At 56.8% G+C, this 16425-nt stretch overlaps 1 pseudogene; it reads left to right on the forward strand.

The window, feature by feature from the left end:
• Positions 1-15918, forward strand: part of LOC119272843 — a 56429-nt pseudogene extending 40511 nt beyond the window's left edge.
• Positions 15919-16425: the final 507 nt, after the last annotated feature.

Here is a 16425-nt window from a genome sequence, read left to right on the forward strand (position 1 = left end):
TCGCTCAGACGTCCGACTGTGGCATTTCTTTTAAAGCCCTTTCTGCGATGTCGCTCAGACGTCCGACCGTGGCATTTCTTTTAAAAGCCCTTTATGTGGTGTCGCTAAGATGCCCGACTGTGGCATCATTTTCCTTATTTTTATTTGTTCACCTTTCGAGGCGTCGCTTCAGACACCCGATCGGTCCTTATTTATGTTCTGTGGAATTTCAGGCGGACTACCGCTGTTTTCCCTTTTTACTTACCCGTTATGCCAGTTTTATTTATTGTGCATTAAGGAATTAATCATGTTGCATCCATGCATGCATTTGTTATATCTTACGTCCGAACTGTCTTGCGAGTACTTTCAAAGTACTCACTGGCTTGTTGATTTGGCCAGATGCTGACGAAGGCGATCTCATGGATGAAGAGTTCGATAGCGAGCCCGACACTTAGAGGAGTCCCAGTCAGTCTTGTGCGACCCTGGATTTGGCCACTGTTTTATATCCGCTTCCGCTACCAAATAAATTCATCGAGCCTCTCCTCGACGCTCGATGAGATGACAGACGTAGAGTCTTGTATTTCTCTCCCCGCTGTGTTTTTCCACCACCAGCCTATCCTTGAGTCAGTAGTATGTCTCCACACCACTATGTTCTGTCCGCCATTATGTATGATTATTGGCGTGCTTGTAATAATTTGGTTGAGCGACCGTAGTTCGACCCTGTAATATATTTTATGCTACTGGCTTATTGTATCAAGAATTTGTCTGCCAGTGTGGAGGATTTCTCTCATACTGGACTTAAAAGATTGGCTTTTCAATAAATATTTTTATTGGAAAACCGGTCGTGACAATGTCCGCCACGGGCGGGTCTTGCCGGCTGCTGATTACTGTAGCCGTGCTTCTGATGACGCGGGCTTGATTATGGAGTCGTGGCAACAGCCCCGCCGCCTGGCGGGCGATCACTATTGCAACTCTCCATCACATCTGATTAATGGCGCATGGGCCCCCGGGGGAGTGCTTGGCCGACTCCGGGGCCGACTGGCGGCGCACTTGCCATCTCCTAGGGTCTCACTGACTGGTGGGACCTGCTGCCTCCGGGCCATACAGAAAAGCCGTCGTGGGCGCTGGATTCGGTCCTGCGGTGCTGATGTCAGGGCCGGCACGGCAACAGTGTCACACCGCACGGAGATCTTCCTGGGTACAGCGTACTATGCCCATGCCTGCCCTTGGTAAGGGGTGGGAGCGGGTTTTACTGTAGCCACTCCCCGATCCCGTCCCTCCCGATGAGGACATGGGGTTTGTTGGAGTTGCAGGCCGACTCCCCAAAGCCGGCTTCTCTGGAAGTCGCCAGTCAGGACTCAGCTTACCCTGAAGTCGTCCCTGGGACTCGGCCGTGAGTGGGCAGTTAGCCGTCTTGTCGTCGACTCCTTAGAAGGTGGCTCTTCGCCCTGGGGTCTTGAGGGGCGCAGCCTGCCCCGATGTCTTGAAAGGTTCTGGGGCTCGGGTTGGCCTACCCGTGGCCCATTCTCCGACAGTAGTCCCCGAAGCTGGTGAGGCACCATGGACGATCGGCCGAGAAGCCTCAACAGTTTCTCTTTCCGGGTGCTCAACACATGGTTCTTGGTTGACTTCTGCCGGGCCGGCTAGAAGGAGTCGGACTCGCCCAACTCTGACTCGCACAATATTTCGAATGTCGCGGCGGGATCCAAGTAGCGTGCTAGCTAAGCCTCCAGGCCGCCACCCGTTCTAGGCCTGTCATGCGATGACATGTGGCTGGGCCATTCTGCCAGCCTACGCGCACGATGGGACAGGCCCATAGGCGGGGCCCGCCACTACCGCGCCTCGGCGCCCGAGCGGATCCGCTGCAGCCCTAGCGGACTGTGGGGATTCCCGTGAAGTTACTGCACGCAGTAACTTTGTCGTGGAACATGGGGGTCGTGGGGCTGTGGGCACAGTAAATCCCACGACCGCCCCCTTGGCTTCGCAGCCCATGAGGCTATAAGTAGGGGAAAGAGGGGGGCACGCGCGCCTCTCCTTCCCACTACTCCTCGCTCTCCTCCTTCTCACTACTCCTCGCTCTCCTCCTTCTTCTTCTTCGCTCCGCCGCACGCCCAAGCTTCGACGAACGCTGCGGCGACCAGCTCGCGATGAGTTCTTCCTCTGTCACCGCGCCTCCCTCGATGCGCTCCGGCACTTGGGACGGCTCCGAAGTTCACGACGACCACATCGAGTTCCTCCGCAAGATTCATCGGCTCCCCGGCGAGGATCACGTGCGGGTGCATCTTGCACCGAAGGGGGAGATTTCCCCCGCGCCGCAGGAGGGCGAGCGGGTCATCTTCCGCTCGCACTGCTTGCGCGGGTTGGGGCTGCCGGCGAGCAGTTTCTTCCGCTCCTTCCTAGAGTTCTACGGCCTCTAGTCGTGCCACCTCACCCCCAACACGGTGGTGCTGATGTCCGCCTTCGTGGCCTTGTGCGAAGGCTTCCTCGGAGTCCTCCCCACCCTCAAGCTCTGGGGGGAGTTCTTCTTCTCCAAGCTCGGCACTCAGGCTGCAGGCGTGCCGGCTCAATGCGGGGCTTTCATCGCCGTACGAAGGTTGGGGGCCGACAACCCCTTCCCCACCATCTCGCTGATTAAGTCGGTGAAGATGTGGCAGAGATCGTACTTCTACGTCAGGAGCATCTCCACGAGGGGCGACTTGGTCAACCTGCCGGCTTTCGAAGCCAGCCCACCGGCTTGGAGGCTGCCCAACTGGTCGTACCGGGCCAAGTCACTGACGCCTGCGGGAGCCGGCACCGTCGCGCGACTCTGAGTGCTGACGCAGTCGGAGGGCTTGACTAGTCCAGACCTGCTGGCCGCCTTTGTGGCGCGCCGAGTTCTCCCGCTCCAAGGTCGCCCCCACATGATATGCCAAATGAGCGGGCGCCACGACTCGAGTCGGATGTGCACCAAAGACATGCCTCACGAGGAGGTGGCCTACATGGTGAACTACCTCTCGGACAGCAAGCTCATGGAGGATTGGTGGTTCGGCAAGGAGCCGTACTCCCGCGCCAACCCCCTGCCGGTGGTGAGTTGCCTTTTCTTTCTTTCTTTGATTGTCTTCTTTCTTGCCGAGTTTATTTTGACCAGTCGGCTTTGGTCAGAATCCCCTCCTCCATCCACCAGCCGGCACCTCGGGGCCGGCCCGCGAGTTCCTTGCCGATCGGGCGGAGAGCAACATCGACGACCCTGATCTGGGGGCGACGGCTCTGGAGGACAACGCCAAGGGAGGAGGAGGAGCAGCAGGCGGCTCCAGGCCTTCGGCCACTTTCGCCAACTGGCCTGACAATGATGCGGAGGGGGAAGTCGCCCCCCGCCATCGGCCAGGAGCCAGCCAGCCTGGCGCGGGCTCTTCTGCCGCGCCAGGCGCTCCGGGCGTTGGGAAGAAGCGTAGGGCCGTGCCGACTTTGTTCAGCAGTCGGCCGAAGAAACCCAAGGGTTCGGCCGCGGCGACCCGGCGGGACGAGGCGGCTGCGAAGGCCATCCGCTTCCGTAAGGAAGTGAAGAAGCCGCCGCTGGTCTCCACGTGAGTATTCTGTCTCAACGCTTTATTCTTTCTTTGTGGCTTTCTCTGACTCTTTTGCTTGCTTCCCTTGCTTCAGGGCTCCACTCACTCTTGAGAGGGTCACCGCCGCCTCCGTCATGGGGTCAGCGGAGACGTCCGCCACCACCCAGCGGATTGACCCTACCGCTGACCTCCGGGAGGCAACAGAGCAAAATGTGCAGGAGAAGCGCAACGAAGAAGAGGCTGCTCGCCTGGAGAAGGCGGAGGCCTCCGCCAAGAAGAAACTGGCGGAGGCCGAAGCCGTCGCCGCGATGAAGCGGTAGGCTGAGGAGGCCGCACGCCGCCAATCGGCGGTGTTCGTCACCCCGCTGAACTCTGCACCGCCGCCTCCGGAGTTCACGGGGCAGACTGGGGAAGCCGGCGGCGAGAACCCCATCATGGAGAGGGAAGGAGATGACTCCTCTACGCCGGACGTGATCGTTCCGCCACTGCCTCCGCTGCTGTCTAGGAGACACAAGGCAAACAACCAGCGGACCCTCTGGTGCCGCTGACTGAAGACGAGGCCGTGGCGAGGCTACTCCTCCAAGTCGGCTCGCCAACGCGCCGCCGTTTGGAGAAGGCGACTTCGGCACCCCGCCCCCTGGAGGCCGGCACCGCCAGCTCGGCGATCCCAGACGCCGAAGCGACGAGCGTCGCGCCCATTGGGTGGGTGCGAGGAGGCGGCACAGGGCCGCTGAACCAGGCGCTTCTAGACATCCAGGCGAAGCTTCGTGCGGAGGGCGACGCTCTCCAGAATTGCACCAAGGCGTACCTGGCATCGCGGGCATCCGTCCGGGTATGTTTTTTTTCCTTTGGTCCTTGTTTTCTTGTTCCTCTCTGTGGGGGCACGCCAGCGCACCCACTGGGTGTAGTCCCCGAGTTTCGGGCTGGCTGCTGAGTAGGCGGCCCGGAACTCCAATTGATGAACTCTGGGTATTAACTTTTTGTCTGAAACGCTTGTCGCAGGATTACCACAACCTCCGCGTCACTGCCTTCAACCGTAACGTTGAAGAGCTGGGCAAGCGGATTGCCGATTTGTCGGAGAGCCGGAGTAAGTCCTTTTTCTTCTTTGCGGGGGCGTGCTGGCGCACCCGCGGGCTGTAGTTCCCGAGATTCAGGCCGACTGCTGAGCAGTCGGGCCGGATCTCCCCGGTGACCTTCTTTATTGATGACTTAACGCCTTCTTTCTTCCTTCTTTTCAGGAGCCAACGCTGCTCTTCAACAGCAGCTGAGTGAAGCCAACTCCGCATTGCACGCTAAAGGGGAGGAGTGCAGCAAGCTCGCCACAGAGCGTGATCTGCTGGCCACTCAATTGGCAGAGCAGAGGGAGCTGCTTGCGAAGACGCAGAGGGAGGCGGAAGAGACGGAAACCGCCCTCCTGGCTGAGTTCGTGAGCGAGCGCTCCTCCTGGTCTGACAAGGAGGCGATGCTGGCCTCCGGCTTCCATGAGATTGAAGACATCGTTGATGGTGAGTTTCTTTACTTTCTTTCTTCGAGCTGCCGATTATAAGTCGTGCCGACTCCTAGTTTTTGACTTGCTTCTTCATTTCTTCCGTCTTGGCAGACTTCTTTCCTGGGCACTCGCAGGCCGCCATCCAAGCCATCGAGGCTGACCATGAAGGTCGGAGGGCGGAGGGCGCAGAGATCGCCACCGACGGCCCCTGAACCCTTGACGAGCACATCCTGAGCATCGAGGCTCGCCTTCGGCCGACTCACCGGATGCTGCGCCGGCTTCAGCGTGTCGGTGCCCAGGCGATTGCCGCCCTGTGGCCGGACATGCAGGCTCCGTGCACCCCCAGCCTGACGGCCGACTGGCTAGAGGTCGCGGATGGTCGTCTTGAGGCCTGGAAGGGCTCTTCGGCCCGAGCAGGAGCGCACTGGGCCTTGGAGTTCGTCAAGGTGTGGTATCCGGGGCTGGATCTAGACCGGCTGGCCACACTTCGGTCGGAGGCCCAGCCGGAGCTGGCAGCTGCGGAAGACGCCCTCGTCAAGCGTGCTGTGGCGATCGTCGAGTACACCGACACCAGCATCTTCGTCCCCGAGCGGTCTGAAGACGGCGAGGAGGTACCGCCGGAGTGGTTTGGGATGAACCCAGACTACGGCGAGGACTCGGCGGAGGTGATTGGCTCCAGCGTCGAGGAGGAAGGCGAGGCGGAGGACGGAGGCGAGATGGAGGCACCAGAAGACGGAGCAGACGGCCAGCTTCAGCTCAACCGCGCCTCCAGCAACGAGCCACGTGCGACCGAGCCGACTGCCGCCGGAGGCGATCAAGCCGAGACTACCCAGCTGGCCGCCCCGACGCCTGACGCCGCCGCCTCCTCTGACCCTTCGAATCCGTCTGCTGCTTCCTAAGCTGCCACCTTATCTTTATTTTATCTGCTTTAGTAGTCTTTGAAGAACTTGTTAGTTCGCACAATTCCACCCGCGGGGTGTATTTTGAACTTCTGCTCGAAGATTCGGCCAAGGGCCTACGTTATGTAAATATATTTATCTGAGTTCTATCTTTTCTTTCTCATTGCTCTTTTGGCTTTTTCCTTTGCTGCTTTCTCTTAGTTGCCTGCCTTGCCAATCGGACAGCCGCTCTGCGGACTGCCGCTGGGTCAAATGCTTGGCTACTTTGGGAAGGCAAGTACTTAGCCGTTTTTAAGAGTTTTTGAGCAAGTTGAATAGAAGGCGGCAATCCGACTATTCGAGAGTCGGTTTGCAAAAAAAGGCTGGAGGCCATCTTGAACTATGTTTTATGCTTTGAGTCCTTAGCCATTTTTCATGCGAACGCCCATTCTACCTTACTTCTGCCCACCGAACAGTCGCTCTGCGAGCTGCGGCTTCTGACAGGAGACGGTTTAGGTGTTACACACTACTTGTCTGGCTGCAAGAAGCATTTCACAGTGCAAGGCGGTAGGCAAGTCCCCGGGCTGACTTGTCGAGTCCAGTGCCAAGCGGCATAACAAAGAGTAACATACTTGTAGGCATAATTTTTATCATACAGACAAAAGAGGGCAGTCCCCGAGCTCATCTCGGGGGCCCCGAAGTCTTGGTACTTTAATACAAAAGGTAGCATGGTACATACTGCATCAACTGTAAAATCTTTGGAGGAGATTTGCATTCCATGGCCGCTCTATCTCCTTGCCGGAGTCGTCCCTCTTGCGTGCTCGGGGCTTCTGAGCATCAATCAGGTAGTAGGAGTCGTTGCCCAGTACTTTGCTGATGATGAAAGGGCCTTCCCAAGGCGCCGACAACTTGTGCTGGCTACCTGTTCGCTGGATCAGCCGGAGCACAAGGTCGCCTTCTTGGAAAGATCTTGGCTTAACCTTCCTATTGTGGTATCGGCGCAGGCTTTGCTGGTAGATGCTGGACCGGCTGAGTGCCAATAGCCGGCCCTCTTCCAACAGATCGACACCATCTTGTCGTGCTTCTTCTGCTTCCTCCTCAGTGTACATGGTGACTCGTGGGGAGTCGAACTCTATATCTGTTGGGATGACGGCTTTGGCACCGTAGACGAGGAAGAAAGGCGTGAAGCCGGTTGACTTGTTTGGAGTTGTGCGCAGACTCCAAAGGACGGCTGGTAGCTCGTCGATCCAGCAGCCAGCCGAGCGCTCCAGAGGCTCGATCAGCCGAGGTTTGATGCCAGACAGGATGAGGCCGTTTGCTTGCTCCACCTGGCCGTTTGACTGTGGGTGGGCGACGGACGCTAGCTCCACTCGGATGCCATGTGTTGCGCAGAAACGGGCCAAGCCTCCTTTGTTAAAATTTGTGCCGTTGTTGGTGATGATGCTGTGTGGTATGCCGTACCGAATTGTGATATCGGAGATGAAAGTTATGGCAGTCGGACCGTTCAGCTTCTTGATTGGCTTTGCTTCTATCCACTTGGTGAACTTGTCCACTGCGACGAGTAAGTGATTAAGCCACCTCGTGCTGTCTTGAATGGTCCCACCATGTCTAGACCCCAAACTGCGAAAGGCCAGGCAATGGGGATGGTCTTGAGTGCAGAAGCCGGCTGGTGCGGCTTGGAGCTGAACTTCTGGCACCCTTTGCATTTTTGGACCAATTCCTTGGCCTCTTCTAAGGCAGTCGGCCAGAAGAAACCATGTCGAAAGGCTTTTGCGATGAGTGCTCTTGAAGCCGCATGGTGGCCGCACTCGCCTTGATGGATGTCTTTGAGAATTGCTTGGCCTTGCTCTGGCTCTACGCAACGCTGGTAGACACCAGTGACGTTGCACCTGACCAGCTCTCTGTTGACTATGGTGTAGGCTGCCGCCTAGCGTTGTACTTGCCAAGCTGAGGTCTCATCAGTCGGCAGCTCTTTGCTCGCCAGGAATTTGAGGATGGGCTGGGCCCATGAGGGTGCTGCTATTTCTTTGACTGCTAGAACTGCGACTTGGACGAGGGCGGTTGGGCTGGGAGGTGGCGGGTTGGAGTCAACAACCGCTTGCTGGGTTAATGAAGTCCCCAGGCCGACTGGCGCGGCCCATGGGTCGAGTTCTGGAGTCTTCGAGTCCGCCGCCGCAGTCCCCGGGCCGTGTTCGACTGTGGCGGCTTTGGAGCCATCTGCCAAAATCCCTGTACCGTCTGCCGGGGCTCGGGAGTCGGATCCGACGTCTTCGGGAGGAGCCGACACAAAGATGGAGTCTGACTCTGGTGAAGGCTTGACAGACGGCTTGAGGAGGCGTTGAAGGGTGACGCCGGATGGTATTGCTTGGCGGGTAGAGCCGATTCGTGCCAAGGCGTCTGCTTGGTCGTTGTCGTTTCTTGGCACATGGAGGAACTCGCACCCTTCGAAATACCCTGTACAAGGAAACGGTAACTCGCCATGTTTGCATCTTTCGCGTCCCAGTCGCCAGATGACTGCTGGACCACTAAGTCCGAGTCGCCATAACACAAGATCCGGCGGATGCCAAGTTCTGTGGCAAGCCAGAGCCCATGAATGAGCGCCTCGTACTCGGCGACGTTGTTGGAGGCGGCAAAATGGATTTGCAGTGCGTATTTGAGCTTGTCGCCTTTAGGAGAGGTGAATACGACGCCGGCTCCCAAGCCGGTGCGCATCTTGGAGCCGTCGAAATGCATCCGCCAATGGGTGGAGTCAAGCGCTGGAGGTAGGTACTGGGTCTCGGCCCAGTCGACGAGGAAGTCGGCCAGTGCTTGTGACTTGATAGCGGTGCGGGGCTGGTAGTGGATGGTGTAGGGAGCCAGCTCTATGGCCCACTTGTCCACTCGGCCAGAAGCATCTCGGCTTCCGATGATCTCGGCAAGTGGGGCCGTGCAGACCATAGTGATCGGATGCTCTTGAAAGTAAGGCTTCAATTTCTTGGCAGTAAAGTGTACGCCATAGCACATCTTCTGGTATTGGGGGTAGTTCTGCTTGGAGGTCGACAGTACTTCGCTCAGGTAATATACCGATCTCTGGATAGGTAGTGCCTTGCCTTCCTCCTTTCGTTCTACTACAATGACCGTGCTGACTACCCGGCTGGTGGCGGCGATGTACAGGAGCACGGGTTCCTTGGGAGTCGAAGCCGCGAGGACAGGTGGAGTAGTCAGCATCTTCTTCAACTGGAGAAAAGCTTCGTCCGCCTTATGGTTCCACTCGAAAAAAGTGGTCTTCTTCATGAGTTGGTATAAGGGGAGAGCTTTCTCGCCCAGCCGACTGATGAATCGGCTGATGGACGCCAAGCAGCCGGTGAACTTTTGCACATCCAGCAGTCGGCTGGGTACCTCCATTCTCTCAATGGCCTTGATCTTTACAGGGTTGCACTCTATGCCGCGTTCAGAGACCAGGAAGCCAAGGAGCTGGCCGGCTGGTACCCCGAAGACACACTTCTCAGGATTGAGCTTGATCTGGAATTGGCGCAGGTTCTCAAAGGTCTCCTTGAGGTCTTCCAGCAGTGTTCCACGCTTTTCTGTCTTCACCACCATGTCGTCCACGTAGACGTGGGTGTTCCTGCCGAGCTGCTTGAGGAGGCACTTCTGCATGCAATTCTGAAAGGTGGCGCCGACATTCCTTAAGCCGAACGTCATGGTGAGGTAGCAGAAGGCTCCAAACGGCATGATGAAGGCGGTCTTCAGTCTGTCAGCCGGGTTCAGCTTGATCTGGTGATATCCTGAGTATGCATCCAAAAAACTCAATAGCTCGCATCCGGCTGTGGAGTCTATCACCTGATCAATTTTTGGTAGAGCAAACGGGTCCTTAGGGCAGGCCTTGTTGAGGCTCCTGTAGTCAATACACATTCGCCACTGCTTGTTCTTCTTCAGTACCAGGACCGGATTTGCTAGCCATTCTGGAAAGAATACTTCCATAATGAAGCCGGCTGCTAGGAGTCGGGCTATCTATTTTCCGACAACTCTTCTCTTCTCTTCTGATAGGCTGCGCAGGGGCTGCCTGACCGACTTTGCATCAGATCGGACATGTAACTTGTGCTCGGCGAATTCCGTCGGTACACCTGGCATGTCTTTGGGGGACCATGCGAAGATGTCCCGATTCTCACGGAGGAAATCGACGAGCTCGCCTTCCTATTTGCTGTCGAGGTTTGTGCCTACGACAACGTACCTCTCTGGGTGCTCCGGATCCAAGGGTATCTTCTTTGTCTCTTTGGCTGGCTTGAACAAACCCTCAGCCTCCGACTCCTTTGGGTTGGGCGATACCTCTGGCTGCTTGCCGGCCATCGCCACAACTCGCTCAAGGAGCCGCTTCTCGGACGCGATCACTAGGGACTCGGCTAGCCGACTGCTCTCAGCCGCACAGGCAGACGACTTCCGGTAGTCGCCGGCTACAGTTAGAATTCCCCTGGAACTAGGCATCTTCATTTTGAGGTAGGCGTAGTGGGGGACCGCCATGAACTTGGCCAAGGTGGGTCAGCCGAGTAGTGCATGGTATGGGCTCTCAAGGTCCACCACCTCAAACCAAACCGACTCTCAGCGGAAGTGATCTTTGTCTCCGAAGAGGACGTCCATCAAAATCTTGCCAATTGGTGAGCAGGAAAGCCCAGGAACAATGCCGTGGAACACAGTCCAGCTGTTCTGAAGCTGTCTTTGCTTGATTCGTAACTTCTCCATGGTGTCCTTGTACAGGATATTGATGTTGCTGCCTCCGTCTATCAGAACTCGCGAAAAACGTGTGGCTCGCCTATCCGTAGCAAAGGTGGCTTCCAAGACCAAGGCATAGGAGCCTGGACTCGGCATCACCTCTGGGTGGTCAGCCCTGCTCCAGCTGATGGGATTCTCGGACCAGTGCATGAACTCTGGCCTCTCTGATGCTACAACATTCACCTCTTGTCGCTGCAGCCGCCTGCTGCGTCGATCATCGGCCATACTGGTAAACACCACGTAGGCTCCGTGTTCTTTAGGGTATTCGTCTTGTACTGCGCCGACTGGCCTGACAGCCGGCTGCTGGGGCGGTGGCGGAGGCGGCTGCCCAGCAGGCGGGGGAGGCAGGAGGCCGTCTCCCTTGGCGATCCTGGTGAGCCAGTGGCACTTCCGGGTGGTGTGATTCGACGGCTTTGCGCCGCTATGGAACTTGCAAGGTCCATCCAGAGTCTGCTCGTAGTAGAAGGCCGGCAACCAGTTGGGCTTGCCGCCTTTCTGTCGCTTGGGCGGAGGCTGCCCGTCCGGCTGCTGGGCTTCAACGGTTGCGACTTGCCAGCTGCTGGAAGCCGGCAGCGGGGCCTTGCGCTTGTGGTCGCCCTGCTGTTGTCGCCGATTGGTGTCTCCCGCCGGAGTTCTTGGAGCTTGAGGGGCCACTTTGCCAGTTGTGTTGACTTGAATCTCCGCCTTCATGGAGGAGACGGCTGTGGCGTACTTGTCCGCTATGATCAACAGCTCGTCGAGGGTTTCTGGCTCGTCGCAGAGGAGCTTGTGCTTGAGGAGGGTGCCTTCTCTGCACCCGGCCGTGAAGTACTCGATGGCCTGCACCTCGTGCATGCCCTCGCAGGAGTTCCGAAGCTCGGCCCAACGCGTAAGGTAGTCGTGAGTCGACTCGTCGGGACCTTGCACGTACAAGGAGAGCTGACGAGGCTTGGGAGGACGCTTGTACATGCTGGTGAAGTTGTGGACGAACGCTTCGGTGAAGTCGACCCAGTTGTTGATGCTGCGGGGCTTTAGGCTGTTCAGCCATGTCCGTGACGTGCCCTGGAGCATGAGCGGAACGTATTTTATGGCGACACGCTTGTTGCCGTTTGCTATGTTGACAGCCGTGGAGTAGTCGACCAGCCAGTCTTCCGGCTTCACGGAGCCGGCATACTTGGGCGTGTCTCTTGGGAGCGTGAACCCTCTGGGAAATGGCTCGTCTCGAATGCGGGGGTCCGAAACAAGGCGGACCCAACTCGTCTTCTTCTTCCAGTGCTAGGGATAGGTGAAGTCGGTCGATCCGGTGGTGGGCGTCATTTTCTCTGACTCCCTCTCGGCGGCCAAGGCGATCGCCGAGAGTCGGATGGTCAACAGGCGGCGGGGAGACTCGCCTCTCCTTGCGAGGAGGAGGAGGCGGACAGTCGTCCTATCGTTCCACTGCTCTCGGGCGGCCGTCTCGGTCGCGCTCTATGGTAATGTGAGTTCGACTGTGGTTGACAGCCGGATCCTTGTCTCTTCTTCCTCGGGCACCGCCAGTCGGCGTCTGAGACGTCGTGCCTTGATCTTGGCGAAGGTCGTTGTTTTGCCGCTGCGGCGCCTCCATGCGGCAGCCAGCCTCGTTCTGCGCGGCAGCCGCGTCGAGGAGCCGCTGGACTCGCTCCATCATCAGGCGGTGTTCTTCGCCCTCGAAATTGTCCATCTTGTCCGCCGCTGCCTGGGAGGCTCGGATCTTCTCCACTAGTGTAGCGTACACAGGGCGGCCGACCCCAAACAGGTTGGCGATGGCTACATCGTACTGCTGGACCGCGCCAAAGCGGCTGGGCCCTACCAGGGCCGGCGAGCCGCCAACGGCGCGATCCATCTCCCGCTGGTAGGCTTCTAACAAGCGTCTCATGCTGGCTAGCTTGTTCGCGCCTTCGACGAGCTGAAGGCGGCGCGCCTCCAACGTCTCTGTGTCAGTGTCTTCCGGAATGGGCGCAGTTAGGTCTTGTAGCGCCACGCCGAGTGAGTCGTGCACTCCTCCACCGGGGAGCTCGTCATGACTGATGACGAGCACCTCGGTGACGGTGCTTCCGTCGCTCTCCACACGAGGGAGAGGTTCGTCGTAGACCACCACATTAGTGGGGAACGCGTCGAGCGACGCGGTGTCGGAGTCGACCAGCATCGGTTCGGTGGAGCCTACAGACTCCAAGTCTACGGCAGGCTCGCCGGAAATGTGGAGTTGATCGAGGAGGCCCGCGAGGAGGCTCTCGGAGCCGCCCGTGCCTGCGTTGGATGCAGGTTTGTCGGAGAGGCGAACCTCTCCGACAAGTTCGGCGAGGCAACTGGCTACGCAGGCGATCTCAACGCCGCGCAGCGCGTCGGTGCAAACTCCGTCTGGCATGCCTGGCTGGCTGCGCTCGCCAGGGAGGAAAAGGGTTCCCGTCCAGAACAGGTCTCCGGACGGCGGTGCACCAGGCCCCACGGTGGGCGCCAAATGTTGGGGGTTGGGTGCAACATGTGCCAAAGGATGGCTTATCATGGTGGGGATGAGTAGAACGTCGCCGGTGCCTGGAAACGGGATGAGGCGAAGACATGCACGCCGGCGAATCTTACCCAGCTTCAGGGCTCTCCGGGGAGATAATACCCCTACTGCTGCTCTGCGGGGTCTCCTCATGATCACTATGGCGAAGTGCTTACACGATTGCTCCTTGAGCTGTTTCCTGGAGGTAGGAGAGGGCAGGGCTAGCTCTCTCCCTCCTATATGATCTGGTCTAGAGCTAATGGATTCCAACCCTTTGCATGGGTACCCTGGGGGGTTTATATAGGCCTACCCCCCAGGGGTACAATGGTAATCCGGCTGGACGCGGGCCCATCCGTCAGTGCCTCTGGCCTCCGTCTTCTTCGCCAATTGCTGGGGCCCGCCGACTGGTGGGCCCCGCCAACTGGTCTGGTACGGAGCCGACATGCCGTGTCCGCCGCGGGCGGGTCTTGCCGGCTGCTGATTACTGTAGCCGTGCTTTTGATGACGCGGGCTTGATCATGGAGTCATGGCAACAGCCCTGCCGCCTTGCAGGCGATCACTATTGCCACTCTCCATCACATCTGATTAATGGAGCGTGAGCCCCCGGGGGAGTGCTTGGCCGACTCCGGCGGCCGACTGGCAGCGCACTTGCCGTCTCCTGGGGTCTCACTGACTGGTGGGACCTGCTACCTCCGGGCCGTACAACAAGCCGTCGTGGGCGCTGGATTCGGTCCTGCAGTGCTGATGTCAGGGCCGGCACGGCAACAGTGTCACGCCGCACGGAGATCTTCCTGGGTACGGCGTACTGTGCCCATGCCTGCCCTTAGTAAGGGGCAGAAGCAGGTTTTACCGTAGCCACTCCCCGATCCTATCCCTCCCGATGAGGACATGGGGTTTGTTGGAGTCGCAGGCCGACTCCTCAAAGCCGGCTTCTCTAGAAGTCGCTAGTCAGGAGTCGGCTTACCCTGAAGTCGTCCCTGGGACTCGGCCATGAGTGGGCAGTCGGCCGTCTTGCCGTCGACTCCTTAGAAGGCGGCTCTTCGCCCTGGGGTCTTGAGGGGCGCAGCCTACTCCGATGTCTTGAAAGGTTCTGTGGCTCGGGTTGGTCTACCCGTGGCCCATTACTCCGACAATTTTCGCACTAGGTGCCATTTCATATTCCGAATTCCCCCAAGGTATGCTATGAATTGGAACCAGCCTCAACTACAAAGGAACTTCTCTAAGTAGTTCCAGTCTGATGATGCCACATATGCTTGCTCTGACTTCTATCCTTTCCTCCCCGCCCACCTTCCTTTTGTGGAGCACGAGGACGGTAACGCTCATGGGTCGTCTATCTCTATCCTTCTGCTTCCATAGCTAGCCAATAGTAATTGCTCCCAATTAATGAGCATCCATTCTAGAGATTTGCTTAACACAACATAGTGTAATGGAACATTAATCTAAGACAATGGTGGCCGCGGGGAGGATGCGGAAGGTGTAGGCAAAAGATCGAATGGGTAGGCCATGGAGATGAGACGGCACACATGGCCTGCAGGAGACCAGGGTGGCAGCTGGTCGGAGGGGATGTTCCCCGGCGACGGGGCTCGAGGGACAAACAAACTTGTCGGGATGGCTTGCGTTGGGCCGGGATTCGGGAACTACCGGTCTCAGGAAGTATAGTGGTGGTTCCACATACAAAAAATAAAAGGGTGTACCATATGTACCCAGGTTGTGCTGGTGACGTGTAGTATACTCCCCATGTATACCCCCATGTTGTGCTATGTAGCAACATCCTTCCTTAAGGGTAAACGCTGGGTTTTTGAACAATGAAATATACCTGGGTTAAACTGTTCTTTTGCAGAGAAAAATGTACTCAACTCCCTGAACATGCCCGTTGGACTAGTTAAATATGATATTTCATGGTTTCTTTATGGTCGAAGGCAAGCATGTCGCTATGGTGTTTCTTGGAATGGACAAATTGATCTAGACACTTCTCTTGGCTCAGCTTTCAGGTACATCATTTTGTCTTACTGCCACTCAAGACATTTGGCTTTCATAGACTTTTTTAACATGTTACCTTATCAAAGTTTTGTTGCACCTGTGAAAATTCTATGCGTCTATTTAGCCTTATTGATCAAACCAGAAGATGATACAAAATGATTTACTAGGTTTCTAGAACTCTGATCTGACACACCTGTATTTAGAAATGGAGGGAGTATATATATATATACCAGATCACTTTCGTCCCGTACTGCACTATCGCGCCCAAGGAGGGTTCAAAAGGGTGCAGCGGCGGCGAGAGGCCCGGCGCTGACCGCAATCCTAGCCCGAATCAGCACTTGCCTCCCAACACTTCCGGAGGGGGCTGCTGCGCCGATGGCGAGGCAAGGCGCGACACTCGTTTACGGTCCTCAGCCCTGTCGACGTCGACATCCAGGAGCAGGCAAGTTGGCTAGATCTTGTGGCCCTGGCTGTCCCGTCCCCGTCCCTAGGGTTCTGAGGTGCGTGACTGATATCCCGATGTTCCAATTTCTTTTGAGGGTGCGACCAACATATAACATCCCTTTTGTATAGATGCAGGAGAGGGCGTACATGATTTTGTAGATGAATGGAGGCGGCGAGGGCAGCGATTATGGGAGCTCAGAGGACGGGAGCTACGAGCATGAGCATGAGGAGGAGCTAGAGCACCACCACCGCGTCCACCTCCAGGAGCACCTGGGTGGCGTCCATGGTGATGGGGACGATGATCTCAAGGCTGAGGGTGAGGGCCACCTGCGAGGAAGAGCTCTCCGAGGCTTTGGAGAGGTGGGGTTCGATTAGGATGAAGAGGTGCAGGACGTGGAGCCAGCACTAGACCATGCAGCGTACAGGTTGTCACATGGCTTATGCCCCTCACTGGGATCAACGATTGTGAGTATGTTTTGTTTCTAAACTCATTTCACATTTCGCGTGGGCTGCTGATGTGCAGATGTACTTTTGCTTTGCAGGGCGGGCAGAGGAGCAAGTTGATTATCACATAAACGCTGCACAGGTAGTGATTTATGTTTCCTTTTCTTGGATGGATTTAATTTTTGTATTTGAAGTTGGAAGTTGGGAGCACTAAAGTTTTGATTATATGACCTTGGATAGACATCAATTCTTATTATGTTAATGTGTGTGACATACAATACTGTAGTAGTAGTACTTATTTATTTTAACTGAAGTAGTGGCACAATTCCTTGGTAGAGCTAAATTATTCTCTGATATAGCAATCAAAGCCAAAAGCAACTTATGATGTAGATAGTATGCTATAATTGGTAACATTTACCTCCTTCCATGTTTTGTTTG

The sequence above is a fragment of the Triticum dicoccoides genome, chromosome 3A (assembly GCF_002162155.2).
Source record: "Triticum dicoccoides isolate Atlit2015 ecotype Zavitan chromosome 3A, WEW_v2.0, whole genome shotgun sequence".
Classification (NCBI taxonomy): Eukaryota; Viridiplantae; Streptophyta; class Magnoliopsida; order Poales; family Poaceae; genus Triticum; species Triticum dicoccoides.